The following is a 20,645-nucleotide window of genomic DNA, read 5'->3' as shown; positions in this document are numbered from 1 at the left end:
CACTCCATCCAAAAAGACTCCTTGTATGAGTCCAATTTGCACAGTTGTGCCCATCTACTTACACTTTTATCAGGATACTATGTTTGCAAGGAAGCAGGAAAAAAATGTTCCCCCACAAGAACATGATTTCAAGCAAGATTCTACCCACCACCTGCCCCTTCTTTTCCCAATGAAAAATAAAAGCAAGTTTTCAAGCTGCTTTTGTTCAGTAACAGACTGTTTTGGTGTAAATCATAACTCAAAAGTTGATGATAAAAGAATCCCTAGTTCTCAGACACGATACTTTCCTAAAGCTGATCATGAATCAATTCCCTTAGCCCAACAAGGAAGGCTGAAAATTCAGCCTTTAAAATGCAAAGATAACTAAGAATAAGCAAAATATTATTTAGTTATGATACTACCCAGAAACAGTTTCCCTTCCACTCTTACAGTGAAGGTGAACACCATGATATGATCCAACAAGTTTTCACTCTTGCCTTGTAAATAAAATCAAAGGGCAACAATCCTTGTTCTCTGACGTCTGTAGTTAATACAGAAAGAATAAACATTACCTACTCTTACATTAGGAGGGAGGAGGAGAACATTTCTTAATCTCTTTCCAAAGAGGATTAACGTACAGCATATTTCCAACCAAAACACTACATTAATGAAATAAAACATTTTTCCTGCAGGTTCTTGTTTTCTATTTTTGATTTGTTGCTTTGTTTTGTTAACTTCTAACAATTTTGTTTGTCAAAGTTCACTCGAGTTACAAAATCTGTACCCTTCAGATGTGATACTCCACTGAAACACAACTATAGGTTGAACCTCTCTCGTCTAGCACACTCTAGTCAGGCAACATCCATGGTCCAGCATTATTTTATTTACCTGGATGACCACTTATTGTGGGTGTCGCCAAGTTTCCTGCAGTCCCATAAAGTTTGTTTACAGCCTCTAGTCTTGGCACTTGATGGCATATGAATTCCTTGCTCCATTCATCTGAAGAAGTGGGTTGTGCCCACAAAAGCTCCATGATATTATCTATATTTATGGTTAGTCTCTAACGTGCAACAGGACCATTAACTGTTTAAATATTTTTTAGTTACAGACTAATATGGTTACCCCTGAAGACTCTTCAGATCCCAGTAAGCACTGGAAGTGTTGGTAATGCCGCCATAAAATATTGACCTCCTGTGGTTATGCAAATTCTCAGGTTCGGAATCAGTCAGGTCCCAAAGGTGCCGAACTAGAGAAGTTCAACCTGTACAACAGAGGTGAGCAAAGGGCCCTGTGTAGGCTGGATCCGGACTGTCAAGCCGGTGGATCCGGTCTGTGGCTGTGCTACTGCTCCCCCACACCCAGGCCAATCAGGACCTGGGGGTGGTGGAGGAGCACGCGAAGTCTCCTTGTCCCACAAGAGCGTGCAGCGGCCAGAGAGACAAGATGGCTGTTTTAAAACAGCCACGTTTATCTCTAGCTGCTGCGCACCTTTGGGGGGGGAGGAGCTTTGCACACTCCCTCCACCCTAGACCAATCGGAGACTGGGGGCGGGGAGTGCATGAAGACTCTCGTGTCTTGTCCCCACCCTGCTGGGGTGTGCATTGGCTAGAGAGCCATGTCGGCTGTTTTAAAACTGCCAATGTGTCTCTCTAGCTGCCACGTGCACTTGTGGGGGGGAGGAGACTTTGCATGCTCCCCCGCCCCTAGACCCTGATTGGCCTGGGTGCAGGGAGAGCATGTGAAATGGCCTTCTGCTAGGCACCTAGAAGGATTCACCAGCTATTTTAAAATAACTGGCGTTTCTCGTTAGGGGGCAGGGTAGAAGGAAAGGGGAAGACTTCTCCCACTCCCCAACCCCAGGCCAATCAGGATATGGAAGGAAGCACAAGAAGTTTCCTGGCCCTGCCCCTTCTGCCTGATGCCTGCCCCTTCTGGGGTGGCCCAGGACCACCTCAGAAATTTCTGAAGTGACCCCCTATTAAAAATGATTGCCCACCTCTGCTGTAGAATGTTAGCTGAAGGTGGGAAATGAGAAAAATGGCCTGCTGGTTAAAATAATAAAATAATAATAGTACATACAGAATGCTTTACATCTGAGGGACTGAAAGCACTTGACAAATATGAATTATTTAAGCTTCATCAAAACAACCATGAAGTAGGAGGAGGACTATTATTCCTATATTTATATCTGGAGCTTCCAGATCACAGAGATGCTAAGAAATTAAGCACCTGCTTAACTTGAAGCACAGTCCTTCACAAGCTAAGCATATGCTTAAATATCCTGCAACAGGGGAAGAAAAAGGCATCACAGCCAAGGAAATCGTTTTCAACTGGAGCTAAGGAGTTGATTCAAATCCTCATCTGTTATTTGTTATTGAAATGAATGGCAACCATACCAACTGAACTTTGGAGATCTCTAGATGTGAGATCTTAAGAGGGATGTAAGTGACTAGTCGACTACCTAATAAGCCTAGGCAGAAAAAGTGGGGAGAGGAGGCAAAAACAAAAAAGCCCCCATCAATTAAAGTGTCCGTGCTAAATGAGGTTAATAGTGGGTTGTAATCTGCTACTTGACTAGTCGCTTCTCCCTCTGCAATGCGGGAGGGAGCAGGAGCCGGTGCTGGGGGGAGCCAGCTTAAAGGCAGGTTCCCCCAGCACCGTTTCCACAGGGGGCAGAGGCGCAGCGGGGGACCGGGCACAAGCCAAGCCACTCTTACTACATTTAAAAGGGAGAGCTGCAGCGGGGTTAGCTCCCAGGCCAGAAGCTAACCCCACTGCAGCTCTGCAGTTTTCCCCCTTATCGACTAATCGAGTAGTTGATGGAAATTCCATTGACTACTCCATTAGCTGATTAAATGCAATTTAACATCCTTACTTCTTATACAACTTAATATTTATATATCTGACACTGAACTACTACATATTTTTTAGGTATTCCCAGGAGGATCCCAAACCGGTAAATCAGGATTTCTCATGAATATGCAGGGGACTGTCACAACTACTCTATCCCTAGATAGGTGTTTGTGCTAATGGAACCAGATCACAAGAAACAACCAGCAGGTGGTAAATACCTATGTTGTGATCTGGTTACAGAGCTCATCCAGTAAAGCTGTCCCTCCTCTTCCATAAGGTGAGTGTAGCACAGAACGAATAAATCTTTGAGCTCAGCTGAGCATTTTATCTCTTTAGCTTTGCATGCTTCTGCAACGTGCGATCACGTGGTGGAGAATTTGGTTGGGTGCCATCCTGCCAGGACCTCTCTCTTTTAGTTCTATGAAAGGAACAGAGGCTCAGTAGAGCATGACCAGGGTGAATAGAACATATAAGGAATATATCACATTCTTCAAGAACCAGGCTGGGGCAAAAGATGACACTTAAAAGAGGCCAGGAAGAACAGCAAAGAGCAGCCATTTCACCCACCTCCTGTCCAAAGTAATAACTACCAGAAAGTGAGGGATAATAGGGGTTTGATGTAGGATTTATATACCTCCTGAAAAGAATATTCAAGTTCCGATATAAAAGTGAGGATTTAAAACTATGGAAAGATACAAGACACTACCTTGAGGAAGCTGGCTATTACAGGATTAATGGGTACCATCCCTCTGTCTGAGGAAACACTGCCAAAAACCTGGCCCCTGAGGGTACCTGGTGGCGTCCAGGCCTGTCTGTAGGAACTCGACAGTAAACAGAGAAGATTACCATCTAGAACAGTACCTTTTTTAAAAAAAACAAAACAAAAGAAGTCTTTAATAAATTAAATAAAGAAGCAGCTAAGTACCAAAACACACAAATATTTTGTGAGGGACTTAAAATATGTCCCCTCAAACTGAAAGTTACAATACCATTTATGTCTTCTATAAAACTCATTTGATTAGTATCAAAGAGTAGAGCATCATTGTCATTAGCCTCACTTCCTATAAGGATGTTAGATGGCGGGTAATAGACTAGTCTACTAACCACATGAGTTCTTAGCGGTTAGTTGACTAGTTTTATGTTCCTGGGGTAGGAAGGGAAGGCAGGAGCCAGTGCACTCCAGCCCCACTCCCAGGGAGCTCTCTGCTACCCTGCACTGCTGCCTCTGTATCAGAAGCAGCAGCATGGGGTACCAGGCAGGAGCTGGTTTTCAAGGGGAGCCAGTTTAAAAACCACAAAAAGCTGGCCCTTGTGGACCAGCTGCCTGTCACCCCATGCCGCTGCCTCTGATAGAGGCAGAGGCATGGAGTGGGAGCAGGTGGCATTGCAGAGCTGGTGCTGGGGGTACCAACTTTTAAGCCGGCTCCCCCCAGCACCAGCTCGTGCTTCCCCAACTTGCTGCCTCGGATACAGAGGCAGCGAGGGGGTGGAGGAGAATGCAAGTAGTCGACTAGATTAACCGATAAGTTTAGGCTTATCGGTTAATCGTCTAGTTGACTGCTCGTTGACATCCCTACTTTCTCCCTTCCCTACAAATGACTGTCCACAGTTTGCAAGCTGGATGAAGGATGCAGTGAGGTAAAAATCTAGCAAGATACAACACAAAACTGAAGAGGAAGCATAGCTTCTGTGCTGATCATTTTCATTAACAGTGACTTAGCTAGTTATGATTCCCCAAAAAGTAAGCTTTAGTTTTACAATACAATCACTGAATACAAGGCTGTCTTCCAAAAAAGACGACTTTTCTTCCACATGTTCTCTCCGCTGTGGACAAACAACCTCAGATCCAGGAATTTCTTTTTCTCCTTCTGCAAATGTTAAGACTTTTTTTTCCTAACTGCTCAGTCTCTCTCAGGCACAGTGATTTGAAATAGTAGCAATAATTGTATTTCCTATTTTATTACTTGGAGTTGACCCTTTGATTGAAATCCTATGATATTTAAGCATATTTATATGGTCATCTTGTACTTCTAAATCTAATCTGAAGGAAGTCATTGACTCCAAGAAAACTCTAAGATCAGGGTTTTCTCTTCCTACTGAAACTCCATGGATTCAGATTTCTTTTCATCAGTTTCGCTTTCCATTATTTCACTCTGCCTGCCTAGATACTCAATGTTTTACAAATGATTTTAACATTTTCCATTCACAGCAACGGCCTCATCATTTCTTCACACCAATTTCTGACTTTTCCAGCTATTGTTCCACCTGTCTGGCACATGCAGACAAGTTTGCCTTTTAAAGCAGATACTGGTCTTGGAGGCCATCTGTTCTGGCACATATGACAGTAATGGGAAATGTTCTCAGCTAGACAGTTTTCCCAGTAGGATGAGAGGAACAGGTTGGCCAACTCAAGATGCTCAGAACTGCTGGAGGATTAGTTTTGAAAGCCTTCTGGATTTCTCCTTAATTTGCAAAACCATTTTTGTTTTGGAATCAAAATATGCCCCAAGTTGCTACAGAGCTTTAAAATATATTCCCATGCAAGTTGTAGGAGGTTTTGATGAGCAAGAGAAGTGTTATTTTTAATTCCATTTATTTATTTTACAGGAACAGAAGGAAAAGGGCAGAACTCAATTGAGACAAGTTTTGTTTTGCTCAAGAAACCCTGCTTACAAACCAGGCTCAGCTTCAGGATGTGTGTGTGGTAGGGGGTGGGGAGGGGAAAATTCATTTTGACACAAGGTTCTTGAAGAGAAGCAGAATGACTGTGGGTTCTTCAACAGTACTTTCAATATTGGTGTAAATCCAGAGTAATTCCACTGAATTAAGCAGCGTTACTCGTGATTTACTGCAGCATACCTGAGAGCAGAATTTGGCCTCTGACAGGTTCCTAGAGAGGATGCCCCTTGAGATACTATATGTGCATCCTGAGAGCTACAGAATTGGCAGTTCTCTGAAAAATGCCCTTGTACTCATGGAAGATCATCTATGGCAGGGCTACTCAACATGCAGCCACAGCCTGTTTTAGGCCCGCGGTGCAGTTTGGATTTATACGGCCCGCAGGTGGGAGCCAAAGCAAAGAATTAGTCAATATAATGGTCTTCTGTTGCTATGCGTTTTAGTAGTTACATTCCTGGGCTGCCATTGCTCATTAAGTGCTGTCATATGGGTGGAAATTGGGTAAATATTGCATTTAATTAATATCAGCAGAACTGACTTAAATGGGGCCTGCATGTTGTGTAATCTTGCCTTGATCTTTGTATTCATGCCCATCAGTGTGAAAGAAGTCATTTGCATATATCTGCATATAGATTTGCATGTATATGCAACCACACTTAAGTTGCTGCCCTTGGCATGTACTATGAGTATCACCATGGCCCTTGGGGCTTCCAAAGTCAAGTAGCCCTGATCTATGGGGTTTCTTATTTTGGAGCTAGGGAGACCCAAGGCTGAATTTTGTGGCAAGATATATGGCATTGCAAATTAGTATTAAAACCAAAGAGGCAAAGCAGCGTTGGTGAATAAGCAGTGGGTTTTGCACCTCTATCAATTTGTTGTTCTGTGAAGTCTGGCAGTAAATAAGAGAAAGAGGAACTAAATCCTCTTAAATCATAGCATAAAAGGCAGCAGAGGAGAGCTTGCTTTATCTTAACCCTTCTTCCTAATTGCTTTTCCCTGTATACCTCACACTCACAGGATGTTTGCTCTGTGAGGGATTGCTCCCAGCCTCACCACACCCTTGTTGGTTCAGTCAACCACGCTGGACATCATATTCCCCAACAACAGGACACAGCCTATTACGGCAAGTGCTCACAAAGTGAAGATACTGATTAAACCAGTTGCCTTTTGCTATCACAATCTCTGTATGTATCCCTCTCCACCCCCTGAAGCCCAGCAGCTGACATCAGTAACCAGGCAGATTCTCTCAGTTTTCCAGAATGACAGCCCTCTCAAAGGGTGGTGTGCTGGTGAGCCATTAGTTTGGGGCTGTCTATCACTGCGGGCCAGCTGGGAACGTGTCTCTGTATACTCTAGGTGTCTAGAGGAGATGGGCATATTCTGGTGTGTGGTGACATTTGCTCTGTGGTCTGATTTGAGATTTATGCGTATTTATGTATGACTGCACAGTGCCTACTGTCTTGGAGAGAGGTTATTATAAATGTGAAGAAATTAAAAGAGAGAGAAAGAGAAAACAGTTCATCCTGCTGGGGGGGAGGTGGGGAGGGAGACTTGCAGGGAATTTTATTCAGGATTAAGAACACTACATCAGGCCGGGTCTACTGATGGTGGAGAAAAATCGATTGCAAGATGCACAACTCCAGCTACATGAATTTCATAGCTGGAGTCGACATACCTTGCATCGATTTTCTGGGGTGGCCCCACACCATGAGGTTGACAGGAGAAACATTCTCTTTGGCCTCCCTTACTCCTCAAGAAGAGCAAGAGTTCTGGCATCGACAGGGGCACCCTCAGTGTTGGATTTAGTGGGTCTTTAGTAAACGGAACCTTGGAAGATCACTTACCAGAGGATCGACACTCCAATGATTGGACACAAGGCCTAAGAAGATTTCGGGCCCAGGGCTTAGACAATTTCTCTTTTTTGGCTATGGCAAGATAGGATCTCTATACAACCTCTCCCCAACTTACAAACCAGTTATGGACTAAGCAATTTGTCCGTAACTCAGTTTGTTCGTAAGTCAGACCCCACAGAGTTACACACGACTGCGCTGTTTGTAAGTGCGGATCGCGTTCCTAACTTGGGGTCCACCATTTATGACAGCTTCGGTCGTAAATGCGAACGGTCGTAAGCTGACCGTTTGCAACTCGGGGACCAGCTGTACTTGTGATCCTTCCTTCAGATGGGAAGATGGGGTCTTTCAGGGTATGTGTTAGAGCTCCCAGGTGAAAGATATGGAGAGACAGAGAAAGGTCTTTTTTTAAAATCTCCATACTCAAGTTTTGTAACATGTAAAGGTTCTTTGGAGGCAACAGCCCTTAGACAATAAAGCATCTTAGTAGTGCCATACCTTGTGCAAGTTACTTTATGGTAACTTGTCTTGCTTCTATGCGGAATCACGTACCAGCCATTTATATATAACACTACAAAAATGGCCTTCCTGTCCAGGGACTGCTACTAAACCAATATCATCTTTCTGGTGACCTACAGAATGCAATGCTAGATTGAAGAAAGGTCAAGACAAAAGATTAAATTATAGTGATTTACTGCGTGGGAGACAACACATTGACATGTATCCGGTACCTGTGTTTATCATATCTTAGTAGGTTTCAAGGAGGGCAACATGGAAGGAATGGTTTCTATTTAAAAATGTTGATACATCATCTGATAGACCATCTACAACAAGAGGAGGACTATTTTTGCTTCCAGTTCTTGATGCTCAAGAAATGTTCAGGATCTCTAGTATCAAGTAAACTACCTCCAACCTGGAATAGCTGTTATGGGTATAGGTTCACTAGCTTTGCTCTCCCCCAAAAGCCTGCACTGCTATGAAAGCTTTTTGTCCAGTTTGGGGGAGAAGTGAAGGCATAACTGGTCTAGAAATGAGAAAAATTCTGTTAATCTCTGTAAAATAACTTTTAGGGAGGACTCTAGTACCTAACAGTCCAAGTTCCTGTGAGTCAAGCAATCTTGATTTCTACAGATGCCTTCAAGGGACTGCACAGCAAACTGTCTACATTGATATTAATTTGATTTCTCCAAGTTAGTTGGAATTTGTTGTGGAAGAACAAGTTTGTTGTTCTTTTAGAAAGAAGTGGAGGGAAACTGAACGCTGAAATCAAGATTGAGATGTGAATCTGGTAAGGAGAGAATCTCTTCATAGATAAGATTTTTTTTTAAATCCATAATGGAATAAGATCCTGGGAAAGGGAAGGGACACAGAGTTTAGGAACATTTCTTCCTAATATCTCTTTTAAGGCAGCATTTACAACAGGACCTTTTAAAGGGGAATGAAGTCAAACCCTTTTGCTCCAAAATGTGGAGGAAAATCTCTCCCCCTCTTAACAGGAGATCTGGTAACTTTAAGATGGGCAATTTTACAGAGTAAAAGGTCACATTTCTGTGGTCTTTAAACATTAAAAGGCATCAGATGTGATTCCTTTATATCTCCTTACACTACAGCATGCAATTTCATCTGCCCATGTGTTTGTTGGTCAGTGAAGCTGTAGTAGACCAGATGTTTAAGGGAGGCGATATACTGCTGAGGGTAACTCTGCCTCTGAACTCAACGGGATTGTTAGGAAATATCTACCTTATCTAGAGAAGAATCCTTAGAACAGGAGGAGGATGCTGAAGTCACTAGGAGAACTGAAGCCAAGAGCGCTTCTTCACTGGAAGCCCAAGAGATCTTACTGATAGATTTAGCTATTGTGACCTCCACATCTGGAGTTTTCTAACAGGACTGAAGTATATACAGGTGGAACCTCTCGGCTACGTCTACACTGGCCCCTTCTCCGGAAGAGGCATGCTAATTTCTAACTTTGGAATAGGGAAATCTGCAGGGGATTTAAATATCCCCCGCGGGATTTAAATAAACATGGCCGCCGCTTTTTTTCTGGCTTGGGGAAAAGCCGGAAAAGAGCGTCCAGACTGGAAGTAGGAATAAGAGATCTTCCGGAAAAGGGCTTTATTCCGGAGGATCGCGCCAGTCTGGACGCTCTTTTCCGGCTTTTCCCCAAGCCGGGAAAAAAGTGGCGGCCATGTTTATTTAAATCCCGCGGGGGATATTTAAATCCCCCGCGGATTTCCCTATTCCAAAGTTAGAAATTAGCATGCCTCTTCCGGAGAAGGGGCCAGTGTAGACGTAGCCCTCTAGTCCAGGACGCCTTGGGGTCTTTAGTCTGGCAGGGAGCATGAAGCCCGGCAGTCACAGCTGGCCAAGGAACCAAGAGACAAGCAGACCTTGGGACTGGCCACAGAGTTTGGTGGTGGCTCTGGGACTAGCCACATAGCCATCTACTGGGGCTGGCTGCAAAGACTGGTGGCACCCCAGAGCAGCTGAGCTCAGCACCCTGAGGCTGGCCGCAGAGACTGGCAGCACGGCAGGCTCCTGAGCTTGGGGGTGGTGACAGCCCTGGAGCAGCCAAATTCAGCATCCTGGGGCTGTCCACGGAGCCCAGCAACAGCAGCAAACTTGGGGCAGTGGATCTCGACGGCAGCCCCAGGGCTGACCATAGTGCTTTGTGACTCCCTGAGGATTGCGGACTCAGTTGCAGAGCCAGGGGGCCAGGAGGGGAGCTCATCTAGGTCTGTCAGCAGAGAATTGACCTCCCCTGGTCTGGCAAACTCCCTACTTCGGGACAGGTCAGTTCCCAAGAGTGCCGGACCAGGGAGATCCAACCTGTACAACCTTTTGGAGTGGGCAAAGAGAACTGTGTCTGGACAATGTTAAAAAAAATACAGAAGTGCATTTATCCTCTTGTTTTCCCTGAGAAAGTTGGAATTATTGGGCACCCAATTCTATCCGTAACCGAGGCGTCTTGCGGAACTGAGCGGAGCCTATGAGCTCTGATATCAATCAGCAGGGGAAACATTGCAAGGTGCACCTCTCTCTGAAGAAGAATGGCTCCACACAAATAGGAGAGAAATATTTGTGAGAACTCTGAACTAGGAAAATACCTTTGGAAAGAAGCATGAAAACTTTGCTCTTCACAGAAGCTGAAGTTCCCCCTTTTCCTCCTTTGCGTGTGCACATTTCATTTCTGATACAGAGTCTGATATTCCAGAAGTACTCTGGAGATGGAAAAAGACCCTGTTGAGCCAGATCACCCCAATGAAGAGGTTTCAATTTACTTCACTCCAAAGAGAGGGACTGACTTTCTGGTGTGTTCTTCAATCCTTTGATATGGACCTTGATCACCATCCATAGCAGAGTTCTATGGGGCAATGTACCACATGATTTGTCTTGATCCCACGTAAATATTCTTCCCTGATTCGGCTCCTTGTAGAAGGTGGCAGAGGGAATCAAAACACTGAAATAACTATACAAAGAAAACTGCAACAGTGCGTAAGAACTTCCTAAACCAAAAGAAAAAGAACATCAAACTAGCTACAGGCATAAAGGGAAACAAGAAGACCTTTTATAAATACATTAAAAGCAAGAGGAAGACCAAGGACAGGGTAGGCCCACTGCTTAGTGAGGAGGGAGAAGCAGTAACAGGAAACTTGGAAATGGCAGAGATGCTCAATGACTTCTTTGTTTCGGTCTTCACCGAGAAGTCTGGAGGTGTGCCTAACGTAGTGAATACAAGCAGAGAGAGGGTAAGTTTAGAAGATAGGATACACAAAGAACAAGTTAAAAATCACTTAGGAAAGTTAGATGTCAGCAAGTCACCAGGTCCTGATGAAATGCATCCCAGGATACTCAAGGAGTTGATAGAGGAGGTATCTGAGCCTCTAACTATCATCTTTGGAAAATCATGGGAGACAGGAGAGATTCCAGAGGACTGGAAAAGGGCAAATATTGTGCCCATCTATAAAAAGGGGAATAAGAACAACCCAGGAAACTACAGACCGGTCAGTTTAACGTCTGTCCCAGGGAAGATAATGGAGCAGGTAATTAAGGAAATCATATGCAAACACTTGGAAGGTAATAAAGTGATAGGGAATAGCCAGCATGGGTTTGTGAAGAACAAGTCATGCCAAACTAATCTGATAGCTTTCTTTGATAGGATAACGAGCCTTGTGGATAAGGGAGAAGCGGTGGATGTCATATACCTAGACTTTAGTAAGGCATTTGATACGGTCTCGCATGATATTCTTATTGATAAACTAGGCAAATATAACTTAGATAGGGCCACGATAAGGTGGGTGCATAATTGGCTGGATAACCGTAGTCAGAGAGTTGTTGTTAAAGGTTCTAAATGCTGCTGGAAAGAGATAACAAGTGGAGTTCCTCAAGGGTCTGTTTTGGGACCCGTACTGTTCAATATCTTCATCAGTGATGTAGATATTGGGATAGAGAGTACGCTTATTAAGTTTGCAGATGATACCAAACTGGGTGGGGTTGCAACTTCTTTGGAGGATAGGGACATAATTCAAAATGACTGTAGCAAGTTAGAGAAATGGTCAGAGGTAAACAGGATGAGGTTTAATAAAGAGAAATGCAAAGTGCTCCACTTAGGAAGGAACAATCAGTTCCATACATACAAGATGGGAAGCGACTGTCTAGGAAGGAGCATGGCGGAAAGGGATCTAGGGGTCATAGTGAACCACAAGTTGAATATGAGTCAACAGTGTGATGCTGTTGCAAAAAAAGCAAATATGATTCTAGGTTGTATCAACAGGTGTGTTGTAAGCAAAACTTGTGAAGTCATTCTGCCGCTCTACTCTGCACTAGTTAGGCCTCAGCTGGAGTACTGTGTCCAGTTCTGGGCGCCACATTTCAAGAAAGATGGAGAAATTGGAAAGGGTACAGAGAAGAGCGACAAGAATGATTAAAGGTTTAGAGAACATGACCTATGAAGCCAGGCTTCATGAACTGGGCTTGTTTAGTTTGGAAAAAAGAAGATTAAGGGGGGACATGATAGCGGTTTTCAAATATCTAAAAGCCAGGAGAAAATTTGTTCCTCTTGGTTTTTGAGGACAGGAGAAGGAGTAATGGGCTTAAAGTGCAGCAGGGGAGGTTTAGATTGGACATTAGGAAAAAATTCCTAACTGTCAGGGTGGTCAAATATTGGAATAAATTGCCAAGGGAGGTGGTAGAATCTCCCTCTCTGGAGTTATTTAAGAACAGGTTAGATAGACATCTGTCAGGGATGGTGTAGACGGAGCTTGGTCCTGCCTTGAGGGCGGGGGGCTGGACTCGATGACCTCTCGAGGTCCCTTCCAGTCCTATTATTCTATGATTCTATGATTCTATGATATATCATTACAGAATCAAGAAGCTTCCAAACACAACCAACTTTACTCAAGATAGGAAAACAATTACAGATTAAGAGGGGAACCTACACCAAAGGCTCCACAATTACACATGCGCACACATATAAGAATACCCAAGCCACATTGCTGGGACCAGCGGTCAGCTTTGTGGCAGGGGTGGGGAGGAGAGCAGCCAAACCCAACAGGGCACAATTAGATGTTACACAGACAGTACTCACAGCTGCCCACAAATTCAGACTGTCAGAGTACTAAAACAGTAGTCTCCCATAGAAGAATTGTTGGAAACAACACTGGTATGGAAAGCATATGGGAAATACAGGGAATCAAGATGAAATGCAGGAAGGAATCATAAAAACTTAAGTCTCATTAAATATAGAACAAATATAGAACTATACTGGACAAATATAGAACCGCCCATTTGTTTGCTATATACCATGAAGGATGGGAGGAGGTAGAGAGCAGTGTGCCTTAATAGTCAACAGTTTTTACACTATTCACCCAGGAAGTAACTGACATACATTTGTGAACAGCACAAACTATTTTTGGTCAAGAAAAGGATTTAATAATGAGCTTTTTGTTAACTTTGGTCACCTGGCTTTCAAAGAATTGCCAGCTGTCTCCAGAATCTAGTGATGGACTTTATTTCCACAGGCATTTAACAATGACAGTAGCTAACCATGAAATAAAGTAGCTACCAAGCCAGCAAGAATCAAAAGCCCTGTTCATTCCAGGTGATTTCTCAGAGAGCCACATTGCTCTGACAATATTTTAGCTCAGTTTTATATGTTAAATTGGAAAGAATTAAACCCCCTTAAATCAGCATTTAAATGTTAGCTTTTTTATTTTTGTTTGAGTTTAGTGGCTTTTATTCAATTAAACCAAACATTTTAACAACATAAAGAGGCATACAAATTAGGTATGAATATAAACTTTATATAATTTTGAAAAAAAATCAAATATAAAATTTAATCCACATAAAGTGCACAGAAGGCAAAACATTTAATGAAGCAGAATGACTGAGATAAATTGGAATGAGAATCTGAGCGGTTTATTACATGTCATATATGAAGCTTTTTCACTCCTATGTGTTTAATTTAGGAGATTATCTAGTGTTCTAATATCTCCATTATGTTACACACACTGTTGTGTGTGTGGATGAATTTTCTACAACACTGCATTATCCTACAATATTCTACAGTAATGGTCCAATACGCTACATTTTACAATAAGATTACTAGAGTGCTGAGGACAGTTACTATAAAATATTATAGGAGTTTGTTGAGGTATATTTATATGGGGGTTTACAAAAAAACTATTGATCAAGAAAACCCGTAATATTCAACAGAGAAGACACTTCTAGCCCCTGTTAATCTTAGCTTCTTAAAGGAACACTCAGTAAGATAATGAATCCTTCAAATGTTACATCTTGTGTCTTGCATTACTGTGGTGCAGCAACTCTCCACATCAAACAGTCATCAGCACTATTACAAAGTGGGCTTATAAGAGAGTGGCTGAAAAGACGCTGTGTGAAAAGAAGTGGAAAATTAAAGCTGAAGCAGTCGAAGAAAGGGCTTAATTTACTGGCATGTACAGTATGCAAATGAGATTACTCTCAGCTTAACTGCATCATTTATGTCCATAATAACGGCATCATCATTACAGGGCTCAAATTAAATTACACCATAATTAGCATATCAAAGTGATTGGTTAAAGTTTAAAACAAATACCCAATTTTGTTAATGAACAGCTGTAATTGTCATGTACACTTCAATGAAAACTCCCTAAACAAATATATGTTTTAGAACAGAGAAAGACTTTGAAGTAGACAGGTCTGCAGCTGGGGAAATTACCTAAAAAAGAATGACACCGACTATTCTATTAATGTTAATATATGCTCCTCATTTTCAGGTAATAAAGCATTCTATCAAAACAAGCCTTCCACTCATATTTATGCTCCTCTGCTGCAACTGACAAAGTAGAGAAACCCGCTTTCCACTTTCAGTGTGAACTGTTGATAACGACACAAGGCTAACCAGCCTGCCACAAGCAAAGGACATGTTTAGCAATATGCTGTTACATAAACTCCATTTGCTTGTTCCAAAGATTTCAGTGTTACAAACTTGGTGAGTGTCTGGCTGCATTTCCTACCTTCCCCCCATCTAAATAGGAAAAGGCGAAAGGGGGGGGGGGGGGAGGGAGGCAGAGGAAAAAAGGAAAATCATTTCCTGCTAACTCTATACCATAGACCAGTACTCTAGTGAACTGATGACATGATAGCATATTAGGCAGCCTACAATTCAATTTACTCTAATCTAATCATATCTACACAGCAGTTTCAGAGGTGGAACTGTACTAGAGAAGTTTTTGCTGTTCTCCTCTCATTAAAATAAACAGGGAGGTGGGACTAATGGTTTTGTTGAAGTCATCTTGACAGTAATGCGTTTTTGTAGATCCATCACCACAAATGTATACGGTAAATATGCAGTTAAAAAATAATTTTCATGCAAAATGAATTTTACGGCACGAGGAAGCACACGACGTGTTATTAAAATATGACAAGTGAGCTTTCATGCACTTGATTTTGATAATAATCTTCACTGGTCAAGGCCACAGTTGCACAGCAGCAGTGCCAGAGGAACACAGCCCATGCAAAACAAAATAAACTCCCCCCGTTCTCTCCCCATGTTTAAACTGCTGCATCTAACTATGTACTACTAAGTATATATAAAACAGAAAAAGTACATTTTGTGCTAAAATTGGGAATGCACTTTCAAATTTACTTAAAAAGCAAATTGAATGTCTTATTAAAACCGTATTATCAAAACAGTGTTCAAAAATTTAAAGAAAGTAGCTTTTCATTTTATTCATCGAGGAATCCATTAAAGCCTAAGCTCTGAAGTAGTATGTAAATTATGTGCCTTTCAAGGTAGAGCTAGGGCAAATTCACTCCATCAACTAATGATGAACCTCATTATGTGCAGGGAGTATTCATAATGAGGAAACAAGCCACCCGCCATTCCATGTTCTAACATAAATCCCTGTAAAATGTGAACATCTCCACATCTAATTAAAGGCTACTAATTCCTGCCCCCCCACCCACCCCATGGCTCAAAAAGCAAAATATATTATAGATAGATAGATAGATAGATAGATAGATAGATAGATAGATAGATAGATAGATAGATAGATAGATAGATAGATAGATGGATGTGTGTGTTTCAAACAATGTACTTAGGTTTTTAAAATATACTTATTGGTGTTTACTATTGTTGTGTTTTAATTTCAATAGCATCATTCACATCGTTCAAGGACAAAGTTTTGGAGCACAAAAGTTTATTTATATTAAATGACTTGGGGTTTTTTTATATATATATTTTTAAAGACAGTTTCTGATTAGCACAGGTTAGGCTACATACTTCAATGGAAAAATAAACAGAAAGCGGAGGAAAGAAATCAGTAGGAATGTGCAAGAAATAATATATACGTATATTTTTAAATCTTAGCCATCCATATTTGCTGCAGAACCAAAGACTTCCATAAAAATCCAGATGAACCATATAATAAATTGTGGTGAGGTTGGCGGGGGTGGGGGGGAAGGAAACCATTAAGTAACCTAACATACATTAGGTATTTAAAAAAATAGAATTAGGCTTTATTTAGAAAGAGGCTGATTACCTTTTAATTCTTGTTAGAATTAATGAAAGAGAATAATGCTGCATAAAACAGGTTGAAGTGAAAGTGCTCCCCAGACAGTTAGAGTTGTACCTACAGATGCAGTGTCCAGTGCCCAGATCAAAAAAATGTATACTTTATCCAGGGAGTTATTTAACTTACTGTCTATCCCCGTGACTTTATTCCTTCTTGCACTAAGTTATAAATTTGCTTTGTATATTTTCCAGAATAAAATTGGACAGGTTTTTCAAACTCCTCTGAACAGAACAGTGTACAAGTATTCCTTGTTATGTTTATTATACTATCTTTTAAACTTCCAAGATGAACAAAAGTACACAGACAGTTCAGAGTTTAATCTGCAGAAAACACCCACTTTCAGTAACATACAGAGTAAAAACCAAAAAATGACAAGCAGTTTAAAGAATAACATCACTCTGTTCAGGGCATTAAAGCTCTTGAACAGTCACAGAAAAGGCTACTGTACCTGAAAATTATGCCAACCAAAAAGTTTAAATCCTTGTTAAAAATACCCATTCTCTTGTCATCTCTACGAAACCTTATTTAGAATTTCAACAGAAATTCACAGCTGCCAAACGAAACGTGAACTAAACTACCAAATCACAGATGCCACAATGGAACATTTTTTTTAAATCAAATATAATACGTTAATTAAAATACTTTTAACAATGTAGATTCCCTGAAAATAACAGAGAACACACTACAGAAAGAAATCAAAAAGGATGCTGCTTCTTTAAGTTACATAAAAATAAACTACACTACATAAAGCTGTTACAGTGTACGCTCTCTCATTCCTAGACTCATGGAGGATTTTTTTTTCCTTTTAGGTCAACCAGTCATGCACTAGGAAGACAACCCTCCAAAAATAACTTGTCCCTCCCCCGGAGCACACAGTTTAACAACCTACCTTTGTTCTGGTGTCGCAGATAATAACTGGCAAGCCTCAAGACCATGAGGATTTTGGAACAGCCAAGAGGGTTCAGACAAACCACAAGTACAGAAGAAGAAATAACAGAAGAGCCTTTAAAGAAACTGTTCTAGCTGACAATTGGTAGCACCAAACGAGTATTTACAGCACTGTTAACACTGGAGTGAGTGCACCTCTGTTCCATCAACATCTACAACTAATGGCATTTTTAGAATCCAGGCATGACAATTAAGAGACATAACACATCACTGTTTAGGAGAGGGTCTGAGAGATCTAAGCAGCATTTCTTTACAATGTCTATACTACTGATGAGCATTAGTTTGAGTGACAAAGGTCCCAGGCTAAATCAACATTCTTACCTTAATGTTCCTAGTAAAAGGCTCCGGCAAACATAACTCATGAAAGGCGTATGCAAAGATATGTCTCAAGGAATTAATCCACAGCCCTCACATGAATTGCAAAAAAACAGTGGCTTAAATTTCCAAACAAACGCAGCTCAGTTTGGGCAGCATGGTGTAAAGCAGGTTTACATATACAGAGCTGTGTGTCAGAAGGAAGAGTTCTTTAGGATTTATTTGACACTTATTTTCCGGGAAGCCTTTTGTGGAGTTGTGCCGTTTGTTTCTTATTGTCTGAGAAGCAGTTAGAAGCTTCTCCCTGAGGGGGCCCCTCAGCCCCTGGCTCGGCCGCTTTGACAGGGAGGTAACCATATTAGGATGTGTATGGTAAAGTAAACAATAACATAGTTGCAATGAAATGGAAAAATTTTCCCCGCTAATGGTGTTGGTGTCAGTCCTGTTTTTAGCCTTCTCACTAGTTTTGTTTTCTAGTTTAAAGGAGCCTTCTTTAAAGAAAAAAACGAGGATAAAAAAAGTGTTACTAGCTTCCAAATGTGTCTCTGCGAGATTTCTGAGAATGTTTTTAGTTGGGGGGGGGGGGGGGGGAAGCTATTTAACATCTAAATGAAGACATGTCAAGTTTAATCGTCAGAAATACACACCTAGACTTCGGCGACCTCCAGCTGAATTTTGTATGGAAGGCATTTGGATATTAAAAATATGCTTAAAATTTCAATCTTTTAAAGCAGGAAACAAGTGCATTAGTGAAGTCCAAACACATTTCAAATAGTCCCACCTCACTGGATAGGCTAGCTAGGCAAGGTCCTGCAAGTCTGGCTAAAGCACTTGAATCAAATTGTAAAATGCAGGTGTCAAATTATTCTGTTTAATCAGAAACAGAACTTGGAGTGTGTGCCATGTAAAGATTCCTATACAGCCACAGTCACGCAAAAAGTTCTGCAGTAGAAAAAATACTTTAGATCAAGTAACATTATTTTCATAGCTCAGTCCTAGATACTAAACAAATTGCCAAGAACAGCAAGCATGGTATCTCGCCACACTAAGGGATTAGCATGTGAAGAGAACTACTGATGTATACTGTTTGTTAAGTCTCAATAGTAGTAGTAGCCTGCTTGGCAGCTGTAATATGACACAAGTTTCCATTTCTTCACTGAATTAGGTAAGAAGCCGCTCTTTGGAGCATTTGTCCTACAAAAGCAAACCAAGGTGAGGTTGTTGCCAGTCAACATCAGTTGTCGAATAACGGGAAAAATGCAGTGCTCCTCTGAAAAGAAGCTGACAAAAGAGATCACTGATGCTCTTCCTGTACTAGGCACAAGGATGATAAAATAGAATTGGGGGTGACGGAAGGAAGAGATTAAAGTAGATAGGGAAAATAAAGTTGGTATGAAATTACACATACAATTTAGAACACAGGTAGATTTCTCTTACAAATACAATACACACTTACATTGCCAAATCTCACTAGGGTTCAGAACGGTAGTGTTCACTTTCTAATATATGCACTTATGTCTTTCTCTTAATAGATGGGAACCTTAAACCTCATTTATTAAGACATACTTACAATTCAACAATTTTTTAAACCAAGCAACTATAAAAATTACACAGCCTAAGTTACTTATCTGTGCTGCCTGCTCAAAAAAAAAAAAGTTGAACTTAACACAGAGATATCAAAATCAATAAATCACACAAACAAGTAGCAGTTCAAAAGTTCAAAGACATGATGGCCAGTTCACTACGTCTTAGCACTCAACCAATAATAACTTGACTCCATCACTCCTCATAGTATAGACAATTTCATAGCATCATTTTCATTAGCCTGTCTCTCTGAAAATTGCTAGCCATTTATGTATACGCTAAAATAAATTAGCCATTTCATCGAGCAGTGTGATTCTTATAAAACACATTAACACAATACTCAATTTTCCAGTTGAAGTAAATAAATAAATCAATGAATTCAAGACAGAATGGTTTTTTTTTTTTTTTTTTTTTTTTTTATTGTGGAGCTTCAGCTCTCAACATAAGTGTTTTTATTGGGTTTATTTGTTTCAATAAAAATTGAAATGGACCAGTGATCTTAGCAGTAGGATCTGAAAAAAAATCACTAATATATAGAAAGAATACTGTGCAATAGAGCAAACTTGGTATATATGATTTGTTCAAAAATCATTTTCATTACAGTTATTAAACAGCAACTCAATTTTAAATGTCTGTGGGTTTTTCTCCCCCTTCCCCAAAACAGAGAAAAGAGTATTATGTCACCTGGTTTTGTACCATTTTGCATTACTGTGCTGGAGGAAAAAAAAGGCAGTTTTAGAATTATACACTACTAAGGCTGGAAACCTGATGCACCATGTGCTATTTTGCAGAGAAGGTGGGTATCATAAAGGTGCCAGCATTAATAATCCCCCACTCTACCATCCGACTCCTAGAACAATGTTGACTGTGCCTACGAGAAGGCCCATTTGCCCTCAGCAGCAAGGTGAGAAAATGCCAGCAGGATGGGTGCATAGAATGATTTTGCAGGTGAAATGGTGAACAGGAAAAAAGAGCTAAACAGAGTATAAAGATGCAGGCAGTGTTACTGCAGCCACCTCAGTTCCAGGATATTAGAGAGAGCAGGTGTATCGGGTGTTATCTTTTACTGGACCAGCTTCTGGTGGCCAGTCAAAAGCTTCTCTCTCCCATCCACAGGCATAAATCCAATACACAATATTATCTGACCCACCACATCTCTCTAAGATAGCATCTAGATTGCATTGCTTTTTCAGGATACTGGAGGTATCCCGGAAAAACAACACTACATCCAAGTAACATGTCTGCTTTTTCGATTTTTTTTTCCGAAAAAGTGGACACACACTTTCACCATCCCTGTAAACCTCATTCAACAAGGAGTAAAGGATGTGTCGAAAGAGCACTTTTTTCCAAAATTTAGCGC

The 20,645-nt window shown here is 41.1% G+C and overlaps 1 protein-coding gene across 41 annotated transcripts in view; it reads right to left on the bottom strand.

Moving 5' to 3' along the window:
- FOXP1 (forkhead box P1) overlaps positions 1–20,645 on the bottom strand; it is a 561,728-nt gene that overhangs the window by 262,626 nt on the left and 278,457 nt on the right. Inside the window, exon 1 of one of the 41 annotated variants that reach the window (XM_075938625.2) lies at positions 17,708–19,686. The exons of 39 other annotated variants lie outside the window; for them this stretch is intronic. The gene's annotated coding sequence lies outside the window, so the exon portion shown is untranslated. Of the gene's footprint in view, positions 1–17,327; positions 17,678–17,707; positions 19,687–20,645 lie in introns of those variants that run through there. One more of the 41 variants, XM_075938626.2, reaches the window with a different exon arrangement.

This window comes from Pelodiscus sinensis, chromosome 11 (assembly GCF_052426305.1).
Source record: "Pelodiscus sinensis isolate ZL-2025 chromosome 11, ASM5242630v1, whole genome shotgun sequence".
Lineage (NCBI taxonomy): Eukaryota > Metazoa > Chordata > Testudines > Trionychidae > Pelodiscus > Pelodiscus sinensis.
This window is presented reverse-complemented; position numbering and strand designations above follow the sequence as displayed.